Source organism: Saimiri boliviensis, chromosome 6 (genome assembly GCF_048565385.1).
Source record: "Saimiri boliviensis isolate mSaiBol1 chromosome 6, mSaiBol1.pri, whole genome shotgun sequence".
Classification (NCBI taxonomy): Eukaryota; Metazoa; Chordata; class Mammalia; order Primates; family Cebidae; genus Saimiri; species Saimiri boliviensis.
The window spans coordinates 30,761,162-30,775,954 of record NC_133454.1 but is presented as its reverse complement, the minus strand read 5'-3'; the positions used below and the strand labels follow the sequence as shown (position 1 = coordinate 30,775,954).

At 40.9% G+C, this 14,793-nt stretch overlaps 1 protein-coding gene across 1 annotated transcript in view; it reads left to right on the top strand.

Moving 5' to 3' along the window:
- LOC104650443 (apolipophorins-like) overlaps positions 1-14,793 on the top strand; it is a 183,447-nt gene that overhangs the window by 104,483 nt on the left and 64,171 nt on the right. The window contains exons 4-5 of the mRNA XM_074400437.1: positions 294-473; positions 8,758-8,875. The gene's annotated coding sequence lies outside the window, so the exon portion shown is untranslated. The remainder of the gene's footprint in view (positions 1-293; positions 474-8,757; positions 8,876-14,793) is intronic.

Genomic DNA, 14,793 nt, shown 5'->3' with positions numbered 1-14,793 from the left:
TCAATATTTTCATGAATTGGCATTTGATGTTTTGTGTTACAAGTCAACACCAAACTCAACGTCATATAGATTTTCTTTTAGATTTTTTATAGTTTTGCATTTAAAATTACAGTCTCTGGACTATTTTGAGTAGGTTTTTGTTTTTCTTAATTTGTGTATATATTCATTTGATTCTACGTGGCTTCCAAAGTCTTCCATCACTGTCTTTGGGAAGGAATGGCTACAGTGGGCTTCATTTTGGTTTGAATTTCTAAAATTATTACATTGAGTAAACTCAATATTGAATTTTATAGGTATTTCAGGACAGCCAGGCGGGGGTGCACGTCTGCTGAGAAACTGAGCAAGAGTATCTGTGCTGAGCTCTGGCGCCACCAGAGGGCGCACGAACCCACCCCTGACCAACTTCCCTCTGAGGTGACAGAAGACTTCCTCGGGACAGCACGATGGTGCTGTCAACTAAGTCTTGTTCATTGGTGAGTAAAAAGCTTCCTTTCCACGGCCCTGAGTGCAGAGAAGAGAGTCTTTAGAGTACTCAGCAAAGGAAGAAATTCATCTAGAAAAATGAAATCCCCAAATCCCATCATTACGACTACATCCTGATATCATTGTCAATATCCAGACACAGTGGCTGCTAAGATCTGTTCTCACAGTGGCCTCTAATATAATAATCACACCGTACCCTAACATTACTATGACATCCAGACCGTACCCTAACACCAACATAATATCCACACCAATATAATATTCTAACGCTAATCTGATATCCACACTGTTGCTTCTAATGCTAATGTAATACTATCCATATGGTTCCCTGATGTTAATGTAATATCTGCACTGTTCTCCAACACCAATATAATATGTACACCATGCCCTAACACTAATATCCACACTGTGCAGTAAAACTAATGTGTCCACACAGCAGCCTCTAATACTAATTAGTATAATAATATCTACTAAGTGGAGTCTGTTGACATTGAGGCTTTTTTTTTTTTGAGATGGAGTCTTGCTCTGTCGCCAGGCTGGAGGGCAGTCGTGCGATCTCGGCTCACTGCAACCTCCGCCTCCCGGGTTCAAGCAATTCTTCTGCCTCAGCCTCTCAAGTAGCCCGGACCACAGGTGTGTGCCACAACACCCGGCTAATTTTTCTATTTTTATTAGAGATGGGGTTTCACCATGTTGGCCAGGATGGTCTCGATGTCTTGACCTTGTGATCTGCCCGCCTCAGCCTCCCAAAGTGCTCGGATGACAGGCTTGGCCCACCGCGCCCGGCATTGAAGCTTTTATAAGCATTCACAGCTTTGCATGAAGCGTAGCCTCTATAGTATATTTTGGTGATGTCTCTGCTTTTCTGGCACAGTATTGATAAGGTTGTTTTAAAAACTAATTTACATTTTTTTTTTTTTTTTGAGACAGAGTTTCGCTCTTGTTACCCAGGCTGGAGTGCAATGGCGCGATCTCGGCTCACCACAACCTCCGCCTCCTGGGTTCAGGCAATTCTCCTGCCTCAGCCTCCTGAGTAGCTGGGATTACAGGCACGCGCCACCGTGCCCAGCTAATGTTTTGTATTTTTAGTAGAGACGGGGTTTCACCATGATGACCAGGATGGTCTCGATCTCTCGACCTCGTGATCCACCCTCCTCGGCCTCCCAAAGTGCTGGGATGACAGGCTTGAGCCACCGCGCCCGGCCAGTAATTTACTGTTTAATAATGTCATAGTTCTAGGAAACTTCCAGTAGCAGTGCAAAATATAAACTGTTTCTTTTCTTAGAGTCCCCAGCAGTTATTGCTGTACCAGATTTGCAGCGTCCTGCAAAATACTCCGGTATATTTTACCCACAGCACGGACACTCTCCTACGTTACCACCACAGAACCCCTAGATCAGGAAATCAGCATGGTTCCTATGTGGTAATTCAGTTCACAAACTCATTTCGCTTTTACCTCCTGCCCCGCCTTGGAGTATGATGTGTTTTTTCACTCTGATCCAGTTTTCCCGACACTGTTCCCAAGACTTTCCTGCATATGTATGATCTTGACAGATTTAAAGAGCATACAAGTGTTTGTTTGAACACCTGTTTTCAGATCTTTGGGGTATATAGCTAGGAATGGAATCACTGAGTCATATGGTAAATCTACTTGGAACCATTTGGAGAAACTCCAAATTATTTGACACATATACTGCACCATCTCATATTGTCACAGCAGTGTTTAATCATTCAAGTTTCCGCACATCTTTGTCAACACTTGTTTTTGGTTTTCTTTATTTCAAGATAATGTTAAAGGGCTTTAATTTCAAATGCTGCTTTTTTGTGCCACCCTAACTTTATACCACTTTTTTAAAATTGCATTTTAAGTTTTGGGGTACACGTGAAGAACATGCAAGATTGTTGCATAGGGACACACGTGGCAGTGTGATTTGCTGCCTTCCTCCCCGTCACCTAAATCTGGCATTTCTCCCCATGCTCTCTCTCCCCAACTCCCACCCCCCACTGTCCCTCCCCTATTTCCCCCCAACAGACCCCAGTGTGTGACGCTCCCCTCCCTGTATCCATGTGTTCTCATTGTTCAACACCCGCCTATGAGTGAGAACATGCGGGATTTGATTTTCTGTTCTTGTGTCAGTTTGCTGAGAATGATGGTTTCCAGGTTCATCCATGTCCCTGCAAAGGACATGAACTCATCCTTTTTGATGCCTGCATAGTATTCCATGGTGTGAGTTAAGGGGTATCTCTTTATGGTTTTAATTATGACTCATGATGTTAAGCATCTCTCAAGTGCTTGCTGGTGAAGTGTGTATTAAAAAGCTTTGTTAGTTTTTAGATTGGATTGTCTTTGTTGTTGAGTTGTAAAAGTTATTTATATATTCCGGATTGCAGACACTTATGAAGTATCTACTGTGCAGATTTTTTCTTCCATTCTGTGGGTTATTGGAATATAAAAAGAGTTTCTGTGTGGTCTCTGCCCCAGTGTTCTGAGGCAGAGTGCTAAGCCTTTGGAGTGTATGAAGTGATGTGTCTTTGTGTGCTAATGAGATGGCTGATGGCTGGGCGCCCCTGGACAGCCTCAGTGGGGCTGGTTGCCAAAGAAACCGACCTTGCCATTAGGGGATTTGAAATTTCAGCCTCCCTCCCATCTCTGTGAAGATTAGAGGTGCTGATGGCTGTTGAATACCTAAAGGTCCTGTTGGGAACATGGTAACACAGTGGTCTGCAAGCTTTTTGACATTAGGGACTCGTTTTCTGGAAGACAGTTTTTCTACGGCCAGGGGTGGGGTGCATGGATTTGGGATGATTCAAACACATTACGTTAACTATACATTTAACTAACTATACGTTAACTATACTATTATTACACTGTAATATGTAATGAAATAATCATTTCAGATTGTCTTCTTGCAACTGGATGGTCCCAACTGGGGGTAATGGGAGACAGTGACAAATCATCAGATGTGAGATTCTCATAAGGAGCATGCAGCCCAGATCCCTCGCATGCGCAGTTCACAATAGGGTTCGTGCTTCTATGGGAATCTATCATGGCAACATTTTGGTCAAGCTAGAAAAAAGCATCATTGCAAGCTGGGCACGGTGACTCATGCTTGTCATCCCAACACTTTGGGAGGCCAAGGTGGGTGGGTCACTTGAAGTCAGGAGTTCGAGACCAGCCTGGCCAACATGGTGAAACCCTGTCTCTACTGAAATGCAAGTATTAGCCAGGTGTGATAGCATGTAGTCCCAGCTACTCAGGAGGCTGAGGCAGGAGAATCCCTTGAACCCAGGAGGTGAAGGTTTCAGTGAGTGGAGATTGCAGCATTGCACTCCAGTCTGGGCAACGAGAACAAAACTCTATCTCAGGAAAAAAAGGCAAGCATTGCCAAATGTGAAATGGTGTTTCATTTCCCTTGGGCTGTATTTGCATAAATGTCTTATTGGTATGTGCTTCAAAATAATAGAAAACTCCCATAACTCTGATGTGACTTAGTGTATGTTATTAATAGTAATAATTGTTATGTCAAATTGTTGTACGCAGCAGAAGTAACCAAAACATCCCTGTCAATTGTGGCTGTCATAATGGCTGTCCTAAGATGCCTTTGTCACCCACAGACATTTGTTGTCTTGTTTTTTTTTTTTGAGACGGAGTTTCACTCTTGTTACCCAGGCTGGAGTGCAATGGCGCGATCTCGGCTCACTGCAACCTCCGCCTCCTGGGTTCAGGCAATTCTCCTGCCTCAGCCTCCCGAGTAGCTGGGATTACAGGCACGCGCCACCATGCCCAGCTAATTTTTTGTATTTTTAGTAGAGACGGGGTTTCACCATGTTGACCAGGATGGTCTCGATCTCTCGACCTCGTGGTCCACCCGCCTCGGCCTCCCAAAGTGCTGGGATTACGAGCTTGAGCCACCGTGCCCGGCCTGTTGTCTTGTTTTAATCCTCTTTGAAAGGTGATTTATAATCAGCTGTAGGACATTGACAGGTACTTTTAAATGTAGGTTTCTGATAACTTTGGAAATTTTTTCATTAGCATAAAGAAAAAAGTTTCGGGACTCTCATGGAGAGCTGACATGTGCATGAATATCAAGCAGGACAGGAGATAACTGCATGGAGTGAACTAACATAAGATTGAAGTCATCTTTTGGACTTTGCTTAAAATATTACTGGTCCTTTGTTTGGTTTTTCAGAGTTCAGGAAATTTATTTTCAGCTATTTACAGCTTTTAGCAATCGAGTAAAAAATACTCCAATTGAGTAAACAAAATGAGGGGCATATTTGTTTCTCTCTACCTGTTTTCTCCAAAATTGGGAATGGGTTTGTGAGTATTCTTCACTTAGGACAATATAATTTGCATAAGTGGAAAAGAATGTTTCCTTCTGCAATGGGACACAATTGGAGAAATTAGTCGTTTTGGCAGGGCTTTGACTGGAATGGCATGCTTTCCCCTAGGGAATCAAACATGATGTATAGAGTCAATAAAAGCCCTTTGGGAAAACTGGCTTCCTACCTTGTCTACACCTTCCCTGAACAGGGTCCCTAACCTGTGGTAAGTCAATAATGTCACCTCCTGACAGGCTTATGAGACCCAAGTTATCCTGCGACCTCAAAAGAGACATTTATGCAACTCATATAGTTATTTGACAGGAGAGAACCATAGCTGGGCTCAGCTTTGCAAAGTCTTTTCTGAGATTCACTTTATGAAACAAAGTTTTATGAAACCTGATTTTTAAAACCTATGTAAAAAGAATTGTTCTTGCTACACTTTATACAAATAATCAGGACAAGTATAATAGAGACACTTGCTCACACCGAAATTTTTCTTTAGTAAAAATGGAAGACTGGAGAGAGAAAAAAATTATATTTTAAGAACGATGGGTGAGGCTGGGTTTGGTGGCTCATGCCTGTAGTCGCAGGACTTTGGGAGGCTGAGGCAGGTGGATCATGAGGTCAAGAGATCGAGACCATCCTGGTCAACATGGTGAAACCCCATCTCTACTAAAAATACAAAAAATTAGCTGGGCATGGTGGCGCGTGCCTGTAATTCCAGCTACTCAGGAGGCTGAGGCAGGAGAATTGCCTGAACCCAGGAGGTGGAGGTTGCGGTGAGCCGAGGTCGCGCCATTGCACTCCAGCCTGGGTCACAAGAGCGAAACTCCGTCTCAAAAAAAAAAAAAAGAAAAGAAAAAAAAGAACTCTGGGCCGAGAGCAGTGGTTTATGCCTGTAGTCCTAGCACTTTGGGAGCCCAAGGCAGGCGGATCACGAGGTCAGGAGATCGAGATCACTCTGCCCAACAGGGGAAACCCCATTTGTACACTAAAAATACAAAAAAAATTAGCTGGGTATGGTGATGTACATGGTGGCATACGCCTGTAGTCCCAGCTACTCAGGTGGCTGAGGCAGGAAAGCCCCTTGAACCCAGGAGGTGGAAATTTCAGTGAGCCGAGATTGGGTGACGGTGTGAGGCTTCGTCTCAAAAAAAAAAAAGATCCAGGTCCAACCACTAAGGTGGGGCTGGTGGTTGGCCTCTGTCTTCAGGAAACCTGGAACCCCCATGTAACAGAGCAGGACCCAGGCTGGGGTGAGGAAGCCATCAGGGTCACCAGGTGAGTGGATCAGAGTTGGAAACACAGAGCAGGTGGGAGCCCTGGACTCTCCCAGTGAGGGCTGAGAAGCTGGGGTAGGAGCATATTCCATGGGCAAATGCACACAAGGGGTCCCTGGGCCCTTTCCCCTGCCCAGTGACTGCCCAGTTCCTAAGGAACTTCTGAGGCCTGAGACCCAGGTACACATCACCCAGGTTCAGGCAATTCTCCTGCCTCAGCCTCCTGAGTAGCTGGGACTACAGGCACGCGCCACCATGCCCAGCTAATGTTTTGTATTTTTAGTAGAAACGGGGTTTCACCATGTTGACCAGGATGGTCTCGATCTCTTGACCTCGTGATCCACCCGCCTCGGCCTCCCAAAGTGTTGGGATTACAGTCTTGAGCCACCGCGCCCGGTCGTAATTCTTTATTTGGTGCAGTACAAAGAATATTATTTAATGAATAATATAACACTGAGGAAAAATTTTTTTTCTGGTGGGCTTATTAGCTTTGTCCAAGTAAGTTAGACAAATTGTGAGCCTGTTTAACATCCCTTAGGGAAGCACTTTTCAATAATATTTTTGGCAAGTTTTTTATTAATATAAAAGGAAAAGTGAAAGCAATTGCTTACAGTTCTTTTCTGCCAAAGGAATTGTAAAAAAAAAAAAAACAAACAACAGTCCTTCAAATCAATAATAGTTAGTAGACAATTTTTTTGAATCATAGTGGGTAAAAGTAATACAGCTGCATTAATTGCTCTAAGATCTGTTAACATTTTTTTATTTTTTAGATTTCTTTTTTATTACAAAAATAGGAGAGTTTTAAGCTGAAAATGTGGGAACTATATGTTCTTTTCCTAATTGTTTAGCAATTACATTTTAAAAAATCTCCAGTTTTTGTAAGTGGCCATTGTTCTGTCAAAACTGGTTTATTATCTAACCATTTTCAAGCTATTGGTTTTGGAGGTTTAACAATGGCTGTCATTAAAAATGATATTGTGACCATGTTGAGAACTTTGCCCCTTAACTTCTAGAGATTCTTTTTTTTTTTTTTTTCGAGACGGAGTTTCGCTCTTGTTACCCAGGCTGGAGTGCAATGGCGCGATCTCGGCTCACCGCAACCTCTGCCTCCTGGGTTCAGGCAATTCTCCTGCCTCAGCCTCCTGAGTAGCTGGGATTACAGGCACGCGCCACCATGCCCAGCGGATTTTTGTATTTTTAGTAGAGACGGGGTTTCACCATGTTGACCAGGATGGTCTCGATCTCTTGACCTCGTGATCCACCCGCCTCGGCCTCCGAAAGTGCTGGGATTACAGGCTTGAGCCACCACGCCCAGCCTTAACTTCTAGAGATTCTTTTAGACCCTGTAAATTTTTTTTCTATTTCCATTCCAGGTACATAGCCCATGGCCTCCACTATTTGTTGATTTTGGGAGCTATAGGATTGTTCAGGTCTTAAGACTTTGGTTCCCCACTGCTGTAATAAGTTTCTTCCCCACAAGTTAAGAGGAATCTGAATTACAATAGACTGAATGGGTCCAGGCTGTCCTTCTGGCCCTTTACATGGTAAGATAAGACCGCTTTGATAAACTTCTGAGGCCCGCCCCACTCTGACTATATTAGAGTGAGCATTTTATACAGGCCAAGAAAAGGGTCAGTACTGAACAGAAATAATTGAGACATTTGTGCTAGTATTAACTAAACCTTTAAAATTTTTTTCAATGAATAGTGACTTTACATGCTGGGTGTTTATTTGTAATTTGATATATTCAGTATGCAGCTTTGCCCTGCTTATTTGTACTTCCAGATCCTCCAATTCTTTCATCTTTGCTTTGACCTAATTTGACGTAAGGTAAAAGTAAGATTTGTGCTATGTGTTTTTTAGGTTTAGCACTGCAAGTATTGGAAAATGACATACAATGTGCATTTCCCCTGTAAAATTACTATTAATAGCTTCTGTATGAAATTTTATCCCTTTAGTATTAAGGCTAGGTTTTCCTAAAAGCAAAACCACTGTTTCTGTAGGTAAGGGCTTACAAACTCCTGCTGGAATTTTTTCATGGAGGCTCCCCAGGTAAAATATTTACTTTCTGAGTGCTACGCAAATTTGCTGCTTTTATTGGTGGCAGGGGACAAACACTGTACAGAGATGAGAGAGTAACTTGAGCAGGATAGGCCCCAGTTGGAATCGGGTTCCCTTCCTTATTAAATTTTGAATGACATTGATTAGCCCAATTATTTTTCTTTATTTTTTTACACTTAGGGCAAATGCCTGGTTTAGTATTTTTTGTTGTTACCCTCGGCTGAGGTCCTGTTCTTAGATTTTGTCTGCAGTCCTTTCGGTGTGTTCCTTTTTTCCAGAATGGAAACAAGCTCCAGGAAATGCAGCAGTCCCGTTGTTTACCCTCAATCCTGCCATAGTTTGCACTAACAATGTAGCCTTATGTAAATTTCCTCCATTGCCATCATGAGCCTTAATATAGTCCATTAAATGAGCTATCCCTTTAAAAGGCTGCTTAGTAACATGACATTTTGTATTAGCATTAGTGATTGCTTGTTGAAGTTTCTTTAGAAATTTAAATGGCATTTAAATGGAAAAGGCTTCAATGTTACCTAAAACTGTCCCTGCTCATTTTGGGGGTGCATTATAACTGGAAACTGCTATCCCTCTAAATTTTCATCTTTAACAGCCTGCTGAATCCCAGCCTGAATAGACAATTACTGCTGTGGAAGGCCGGTATAGAGCCACTGGAGCAGCAAGCTTTGCTTTTTGAACAACGTTGAAGTTTTCCAACAGGGAAATATCAGGTAGGTTTGGCCATTTTACTATTTGAGAATGGGCTTAACAGTTTTACTTTTTAACTTAACTGATATTACTTCCATTTGGTTTAAAGCTTTTCTTTAAAGGGTGTAGTTTTACATGCTTAGCTTCTACTTGCTTTTTAACTAATTCATGGGCTAGATGTAATTTCTTCCCCTTTAGAGGCTACTGCTTTACTTAAATCAGATTTTAAAAGAGTTATCTCAGAGATAACAAAGAAATTATTATTAGAATTTAAATGTTACTTAAACCTTAGCAGAAATTACAATTTTGGATGTTACTTGTTTACAAAGAACACACAAAATTTTGCTGTGGAACACCTGCGGAGAGCAGCACGCAGCTATTTGGACTTGGCCCCACATGGCTGCTGCTTGCTGCGTTCTGCTTGTGTTCTGCTTGTGGTACTCACTACCGAGCCTGGGCCACAGTTGTGGCCTTGGGCTGAGTCTGTTCGCTTGAAAGCTGCTTTGACTTTTCTTTGCTGCTGAGCTGTTTCCATTTTTTTCTTTTTCTTCCCGCCTCCCCTACCCCTGTAATGCTATTAAGGTTGGAAATACCTGTAATGCTATTAAGGTTAGAAATATAGCATATGAAAGGTTAGAAATATAGGTTAGCATATTAAGGTTAGAAATATAGCATATGAAAATCTGTTGATTCTTAAAAATGTATTTTTTTTTTTTTTTGAGACGGAGTTTCACTTTTGTTACCCAGGCTGGAGTGCAATGGCACGATCTCGGCTCACCGCAACCTCCGCCTCCTGGGTTCAGGCAATTCTCCTGCCTCAACCTCCTGAGTAGCTGAGATTACAGGCACACGCCACCATGCCCAGCTAATTTTTTGTATTTTAAGTAGAGACGGGGTTTCACCGTGTTGACCAGGATGGTCTCGATCTCCTGACCTCGTGATCCACCCGCCTCAGCCTCCCAAAGTGCTGGGATTACAGGCTTGAGCCACCGCGCCCGACTTCTTAAAAATGTATTTTAAATTTCTGGGCTTAAATGTGTAACAACATAAACATTTGACTAATTCTGCTGCCGTAATTAATATGGAAGCTTCAGTTTAATACGGTTACACAGATCTGAAAAAACAATTGTTCTAAAGCTTACAACGACAATGAGAAAATTATCAGAATAATTACCATCACATTAATATCTGCACACAAAGTGTTTAGAATAGTAAACTAGGATTCGAACCTAGGCAATTTGGTTTCGGAGAGAAAAAGTGTTCTGTTCCCAGTGAGTTCATAGTCAAATAGGTGCTGGGAGAGGAGGAAAACAAAAATGAAGTCACACAGTTGAATGCATGCTGTAATTCTGGACAATTTTAGGAAGGTGTGGTATATGCTACTAAAAAAGCCGGAGGTTGCAAGATTTGACTTATGTAGAGGAAGATGAAGGCTTGGCTGTTGCCTGACTTGTGAAGATTGCATAGGCCTTTTTAACTAGATAAAGCTGTAGGGTAGGGGCCTGGAAGAGCTTTCCAAGCAGAGGACTGAGCTTCTGCAAATGGCCTGTGGCAATCTGTTTGCTTAACCTGTATGAACAGAGAGAAAGAAGGCTATCCTGGCCAGATGACAGGAAGTAAAGGGAGCTGAGTCCTGAATGAGGTGGGAAAAGGTGGAAGCCAGACCAACGTGTGAACGTTTTGTACTGTATTTCCATAAGAGCTCTGGGCAATATGTTAAGCTCTGAGTGACTTGATAAGATTGATGTTCCAAATGATAAGTCTGGCTCTAATGGAGAAAACAAGTTGGAGTAAGGCAAGAGTAGAAGCCAGTGACCTAGTGTGAGAATGAGATACTGGAGTAGACTGAGGTTTGTTGTTAGGCTCTTAGGTGACAGGTGTGATGAGGGATAATGGAGGTAAGTAGAGATATTTCACATGTATTTAGGAGGTAAAAGTTTTAAAAACGATGCTGCATTGAATGTTGGTATGAGAAGGCAGGAGATTGAAAGGCCCCAATGTGTCTATATATTCTTTATCTTCTCCAGCCTCTGGGATTGATTATAATGTCTTTGGAGTCTTGTGAAATCCTGCTTCTTAATCTAAAGCTCTCAATTCTCCTTATTTCTGTGGAGATCCTGACTCAGGAGGTTTTGCTTGAGGCTCTGCAGAGCCATTTGTCTTGTTTTGGTTTTTTGAGGTATCTTGTTTGAACATTCTTACCTTCAAGCACATTTGGGAAATGCTGATATAGCCAGTGCATAAGATAGTCAGTGATTCTCAATATTGGCTACACATTAGAATTGCCAGGGATACTTTTAAAAATATGTATGCCAGGGCCCTACCTGAAACAATTAATTCAGAATCTGTGAGTTGGGCCTGGATGTTGGTATTTTAACAGGTGATTGGGATATGCAGCCAGTATGAACCTCGGAGTTAAATTATAATTCTAGAAAGCATGTGGAAAAAAGCCTGGGATAATATGGAGATAGACCCATGCCAGGCATATGGTAAAAATGATTTGCAAAGCACAACATGGACAAATTACTCAAAATAAAATCAATAAAGTAGTAAAGGTACTGAATTACGCTGTATCCACTGGGATATTTTCAACCTTTTCCAAATGACTATATAAAATTATTCTTCCATCTTCCAGCAGGAATTATTAAATAGTGTATATAGTACTTGATATACTTCTCTAAATTGGACATAAAGCAAATGTATTCAATTGAGAGAAACTCTTCATGAAAGGAATCAAAGTATTAAAATGAAGGTAAAGTAACTTTGGCCATTTAGCATGATCTGAGGCTATTTATAAAATAAACCAGGCAGAACTATCCTTTCTGTACTCATAAGTTTTGTATTTTTTTTTTTTTTGAGATGGAGTTTCGCTCTTGTTACCCAGGCTGGAGTGCAATGGCACGATCTCGGCTCACCGCAACCTCCGCCTCCTGGGTTCAGGCAATTCTCCTGCCTCAGCCTCCTGAGTAGCTGGGATTACAGGCACACGCCACCATGCCCAGCTAATTTTTTGTATTTTTAGTAGAGATGGGGTTTCACCATGTTGACCAGGCTGGTCTCGATCTCTTGACCTCGTGATCCACCCGCCTTGGCCTCCCAAAGTGCTGGGATTACAGGCTTGAGCCACCGCACCCGGCCAAGTTTTGTATTTTTACTTCTCAGTAAATTTTATATTAAAAGACATTAATACTTTCTGTTTGTTATTGGATACTTATGTCCATTGTTGAGAAAGCTTTTTATTTAAAGCAAAACATAAATAAAAATATAACTACAAAAATGACTTCTATAATAATTAAGTTAAAAAATTAGAATGGCAGAGACCTAAAGGTCATAGAATATAATGTTTTGACATATTTATAAACTTGTGAACCCCTTGCAACAAAAATAATGAACATATCCTTCAGCTCCCAGAGTTTACTCATGTATCTCTGCAATCCTTTGCTCCCACATTTCCTCATTCCCCATTCTTCATACATATAGAATATACTCCTTTTTGTCCTGTTTTTTGTTTCATCCAGAAAAAACTATTTTGAGATTCATCCATATTGTTGCTTATGCTAAAAATTCATTTCTTGTTATTGCTAAGTAGTAGTCCATTGCATGTAATCACCTCAGATTTTCTATATTTCTTGATGGATATTCAAAGCATTCCTAGTTTTTGGCTATTACAAATAAAACTGCTATGAACATCCATATACAACATTGTAAGGTTAAAGGAGAGCAGTTTCAGAAAGAATATTTTCTTTCAGAACTTTTGAGTCGAATGGCTGAATCAAATGGTAAGGGTATGTTTGTCTATTTAAGAAAATGCCAAAATATTTCATGAAGCAGCTGTATCATTGCACATTCCCACCAATGTTTTCTCCATAGACAAACCCGCCAAAGGCCTGGATGGATAAACCTGTCTGGAAATATTTCAGAATTCACGTGAGGGAGGGAGACTGGATGTGGTACTCTCAGTAAACCCTGTTTCTAGCATGGCACCTCACTTCAGCTTTTACTGTGCCTTCACAACCTGGATTCTGACACTCTTTGACCCAGTTTCTACAGAGAATAAATTAATTATCTCCTGAGACATAAAAAAGAGGAAATTACTCGGTTGCATGAAGTCAGAGAAAGAGACACAGAATCCAGTTGTCCTTTTACAGGCAATGCTTCATTTTCAGTGTCATGATCCCTAACCCCCTATAACTTCAGAAATACCTGGCATCTCCGATGTCTAAAATTTTCCAGGATTCTAAAAGATGAGTTAGCTTAGTTCTCATTGGAATCTTGCTTAGCTTCCACTTAGGCAACACCTTTCTCCTTTCTGTAAAGTCAGCTATCACCTAGCAATTTTTCCTCTTCCAAAAGTTGGTTAACATCTCTTGCTCTGTCACTTAATATGGTATTATATTTCTCTTATTGCTTAGCTGACACTTCAGCCATGTTTGGAGAGGGAGCAGACACAGACAACTGTATTGTTACATCTGTGCAAAGTAAAACAGCGAAAACCTTTCATGCATGTTGGTTATTAGACTTGGCTACTCCAAGTTTCCTGCCCCTTCCAAGATCTCTGAATGTCTCCCATGATTTAGCAACGAATGAGGTAATGTCTTGTGTAATAGGGGGGCTTCTAGGCCCCTGCTCTAGCACTTCCCTCTGTTTATTCTGATTGGGTGGCATGTGTTCTGATTGACCTGTAAGTTTCTTGAGTAGTTGGCATCTGGTTCTGATTGATCCTGTCCATGATATATTCTGCTAAATAATTTTGATATCACTCTTGAATAAAGGAACTCTAACCCATATCATCTGAGGAGGAATTGAATGAAATGAAGTATGAGGTTAAGAGAGCAGAGTTAGGAAGGATATTTTAATTATTTTAAAATACAGTAGGACTTAGTGACATGTTCAAAATAAACCATAGATTTCGATCTAGGGCAGAATTAATTTCAGTATGAACATGAACCTTCTAAAGGTTAAACCTTATCAAAGTTCAAATGAGCAGTTTTATTTTTTCCCTAACCTTGGGAAGAATAATGTAGCTACAATTATATCTATCTGTAGTATGTTATATACAACATAATACCTGATTTTAAAATATAACATATATTCTATGTTTAGACTATAAAAGCAATGCAGCCTTTTACAGCAGCACCTGCTGAAAAACTTAGCATAGGAAAGTCTGCATAAGAGGCTAAGCATGGTGGCTTATGCCTGTAATCCCAGCACTTTGGGAAGCTGAGGTGGGTAGATTACTTTAGCCCATGATTTCGAGTGGGCAACATGGTAAATCCCCATCTCTAGTAAAATACAAAATAATAATAATAATAATTAATAACAGGTAGCTGAGCGTGGCAGCCTGAACCTGTAATCAGAGCTACTCAGGAGGCTGAGGTACAAGAATTGCTTGAGCCTGGGAGGTGGAGGTTGCAGGGAGCTGAGATCATGCCACTGCACTCCAGCCTGGGTGGCAGAGTGAGACTGTCTCTCAAACAACAACAACAACCAAAAAAAAAAAAAAAAAAAAAAGAAAGAAAGAAAGAAAAAAAAGTAGGAATAAGAAAACAGAAAACTCTGTCATTTTACAACTGAGAAATGATGATGATATATTATTTCCATGTAATTAGTTTTTTTAGTAAAATAAATAAATTTGTCCTTTGAGGTTTTCCTACCTTATGTATTTGACATTTGAGATCTTATTTAAAATATCTACACTATAATGATTTTCGATCACAGGAGGCAGTCCATTCTTTTATCCAAAAAAATTCTGGACATCCCTAATATGTATGTATACAATATGCATAACATGTACTGCAAATGGACCCATTGACTGTGTTTGGGACTTGTTTTGTTGGATTGTTTTCTGCTTTTGTTTTAAATCTGTGGAATTCTTAGAGTACTTCAGTAAATCCAGTGGTTTCAGTAAATCCAGGTCATACTCTTCCTCCATCAGTTTACT